Raw genomic sequence first — 4,408 nt, 5'->3', positions numbered from 1 at the left:
TGTGGGTTTATTTATCTTTTAAATTTGTATTATTTCATCCATTTTTAAGTAATAAAATTGTGTCTTAAAGCTGCTGTCACACTAACATTTCGTAGCATAATTTTCAGGTTTCCTCTAACAGACAATTTTTATTTGATTAAATTCATGACATTTGCCAGGTCGCTTTCACTATGTGTTTTTAGAAACCAGTACTCAGTTATTTTGGCTGCATTTTAGGGCTTGTTGTTTTGTTAATTTCTCTTTAGTTTCTTGGCTGATAAAATTTAATTCTCCTTTAATTTGACCCAGTACATACAGTCAAGCCGGAAAGTCTGCACACCCCTTTCACCTTCTCCATGTTTTATTACATTACAGACTCATTCTATAATAGATTGAGTTCATGTTTTGTCATAAAATTCTACACAAGCTAACCCACAATGACGAAGTAAAAGCAGGTTTTTAGACATCTGTGCTTATTTATTAAAAATCAAAATGTAAAATGTGCACACCCTTTGATATGACACCCAAAATTGAGCTGAGGTGCATTTTGTTTTCACTGATACTGCTTGAGATGTTTCTTCAATTTAATTGGAGTTCACCTGTGGTAAATTCAGCTGATTGGACATGATTGGGGATTGCCAACACCTGCCTATATAAGGTCCCACAGTTAACAGTGCATATCAGAGCAAACTCCCAAGCCACGGGGTCAAAGGAATTATCTGCAGACCTCAGAAACAGGACTGTGTCAAGGCATAGATCCGGAGAAGGGTACAGAAAAATTGCTGCAGCTTTACAGGTCCCAAAGAGCACAGTGGCCACCATCATTCATAAACGGAAGAAGTTTGGAACCACCAAAAATCTTCCTAGAGCTGGCCGCCCGGCCAAACTGAGTGATCGGGGAAGACGGGCCTTGGCCAGGGAGATGAGCAGGAACCCGAGGGTCACTCTGACAGAGCTCCACGTATCCTTGTGGAGATGGGAGAACCTATCAGAAGATCAACCATCCAGGCAACACTCCACAAATCCCACCTTTATGGTAGAGTGGACAGACGGAAGCCACTCCTTAGTAAAGGCACATGACATCTGACAAAAGGCACCTAGAGGACTCTCAAACCATGAGAAACAAGATTCTCTGGTCTGATGAGACCAAAATTAAACGTTTTGGCCTGAATACCAAGGTGAATACTAAGGTGAAAGGGGTGTGCAAACTTTCCGGCTTGACTGTAACTACATTCATGTTTTCTCTAATGACATGCACCAACCCAGTATGTTTTATAAAGAAGCAGCCCCATTTATACTGTTGAGTTTCTGGAATATTCAACCCTTCTTTCTTTAAACATGATTTTGCTTAGTTATTGCCAGACAAAACTTTTGTTTTGCCTGACTTACTTACTTTAACTATTTCAATGTGTTGTAACTGCAACACATTTGCATTTATCCACCTGTGCAATGTTTCCTGTGCCTTAGGCTGTCTTGCAAGCCCAGAGATGAATACATCAACATATATTCATCATTGGTGATTGTGGATAGAGTTACATTAGTTTACAGCACTTGTTGTAAAAATGCATATTTTACATTATTTGTGTTTAATGAGTTAGGCCAGTGGTGCCTTAATTTTTGCACTTAAATGGAACTTATTTTGCTGCCCATGATGATGTTGTGGCTTAGCTACTCCCACTCAGTTGGTGGGTATGAGAAGCACTTATCCTTTACCAGAACTACAATTAAACTGAATTATAGATGACCAAAAGGAAATAACTGCTAAACAGAGTATTTAAAGGGCTTTAATTTGCAACGATATGGTGTAAATATTTCACTCTTTAGTTTTTTATTTATTTGCTTCATGTTTGGTATGAAAAAACTGCATAAATAAAACCACGCAATCAGGCACTCCTAAGAGCTGCACATCTGCATTACCAGATGTTTGTGGTTTTGAATGACAGAACAGTGTTTTGAAAATATGCAAAATTTGCATTTTTCTTGTTTCTGCTGTATAATGTCTTCAGACCTCAAAGATGCTGAATTCATGAAAGGAAGCTTTATGGAATTTGTCACCTAATAGTTGTTTACTTAGACAAATGGCAGAATCTGTGAAAATTAGCTTACACATCTTACTCATAGTCAGCAAAGGTGGAGCTTTTGAAACTTCACACCAAAGAGCTACTGGAGAGTGCCGTGACAGTTTAGATTGTTATACTCCTAATAAATGCACTTCCAGCACAATACCATGATATTATCTAGTATCAAGGCTAATCCAAACATGATGGGAGTATTTTCTGGTATAATAATAATATTAAAATACATGGTAAAAGATGTTTTAAAAACAGCTTTATATTTATAAAAAAAGCTTGGCTGGTTCTAGAGAGTGTCACCAGCAGTTCCAGTGGCTTTTAATTCATGAAAGAACAGTTTAATGGGGTTTTTTAAGTTACAAGGTGACAGTTTTGAGTTTTTTTCACATTGGCAAGAGACCACTGTTCCATTAATATAAGCACTCGTCACCAGCTGTAGTTAATCTTAACCACTGATGAGTTCGATTATAGAATTTGACCATTAAATTAATGATTGTAGTCACTAAATGCATATTTTTTACCCAGCATATTGTCATAAAACAACAATACATTTTTGCAAGACCTCAAAATGATTCACTTGTAGATTCAAGAAGTATGTTTCAGTCATGCAGATACAGAAACAGTTAATCATGAAAATCCTAAGCCCTCATGAAATAAATCTCCTTTTTAAGTGAATGCAAACATTTGACTTAAATATCTGTGAAAGAGCTAGTAGCCTTAATAAGTCTTTTCATGTCTCCTTCTGTCTTTAAAGCATTCACTGTTGTCTTAGTTACATATTGTTCATTTACAGACAAAATACTATTTGTAGTGCATAAATGTACCAGTGTATTAAAATACAATTTTCGTTGTTAAATTGGTTGGCACAGTGGCTCACCACTGGCTGTAAAGCACCAGGGTCAAGGGGACCTGGGTTTAATTCGTATCTTAAATAACTGTTGTGTTACACCTGTCCCCATCCCTGTAGGCTTTCTTGGAATTTTCCAGTTTCCAACATTTTCCAAATACATAAAATGAACTGGCAGCTCTAAATTACCATCTGGGTGAACATGCTAGATTGAAGGTGGAAATTGTGTGTTTGTTTGTTTGTGTGTAGGGCAAGCCGTAGCCTAGTGGTTAAGACACAGGACTAGTAATACAAAGGTTTCCTGGTTCAAACCTCACCACTGCTAGGTTGCTGATGTTGGGCCCTTGAGCAAGGCCCTTAACCCTCAGTTGCTCAGACTGTATACTGTAATGTAAGTCGCTTTGGATAAAGGCGTCTGCTAAATGCCAAAAATGTAAGTGTGTGTGTGTGTGTGTGTGTAAGTGTGTGTGTGCGTCATTTTGTAGGCCACGCCTTGTTGTTATGCCCATATTTGGTAACCCGGGTCTAAGAGAAATTTTGAAGGGGAAATATGAATGGAGATTTCGAAAATTGCTTCTCTCGCATCCTGTAGTCATAAAAAATGTTCCAAAGCTGTTACGTTTTGTTTTATGGAGTTTCTTCTATTATCACTGGATCCTCTGAATTATGAAGTCGTTAAAGAGTCAAAATATGAATATTGCTACATGTAAGCTAATGCTACTGCGCACTGAATTGACATCACTAAACTGGAAGCCTCTTAATGTATTCTTTTTTTTTTCTTTATAAGCCTCTTAAATAACCGCACGAAGCAGCGCGATTCACCGGTGTAACAGTGGTGTGATATTCACAAGTTTTGGTCGATATTTTTAGTAGGTAGCTACATTAAAGTAGCAAGCAAGGATGGTTGGGTGTTACGCCTTCGGTTGTACTCAACAAAAGTGAGCCGCTCGTTCCGTTGATTCGATTGGTGTAGTTCAGTGACGTCTAATTAATGTGCAGTAGCATTAGCTTTCGTGTAGCATTATTAGTATTACGACCCTTTAACAACCTCGTAATTCAGAGGATCCAGTGATGTACAGGAGAAAAATGTACACAGGATAAAACGTATAGGGTTCTGAACATGTTTATTTAGCACAGGATGCGTTAGAGCCGATTTTTTGAAAACCCCGTTCATTTTTCCTATAGGAAATCTGAGTTAGACCCGGGTCTCCAAATATGGGCATAACGAAGACTACAGAATGACGCACGACTTCAGTGGTCTATTGTGGTTCGGGACTGGGAAAAAAAGAACATGATTTAAATTATCAGTATAAAGGGAATAGGTTGTGTAAATGATACAAACACATTAGTGGTTGAGTTTTCTGTTTATTTTCTCATAGTGGTTCTGAGGGGGGTCTGATGACATCAAAGAATGTTTAGCTTTTAAATATTTATAATTTATTTATTAGGATTTTAACGTCATGTTTTATACTTTGGTTACACTCATGACAGGACAGGTAGTTACTCATTA

Source organism: Trichomycterus rosablanca, chromosome 2 (genome assembly GCF_030014385.1).
Source record: "Trichomycterus rosablanca isolate fTriRos1 chromosome 2, fTriRos1.hap1, whole genome shotgun sequence".
Classification (NCBI taxonomy): Eukaryota; Metazoa; Chordata; class Actinopteri; order Siluriformes; family Trichomycteridae; genus Trichomycterus; species Trichomycterus rosablanca.
This window is presented reverse-complemented; position numbering follows the sequence as displayed.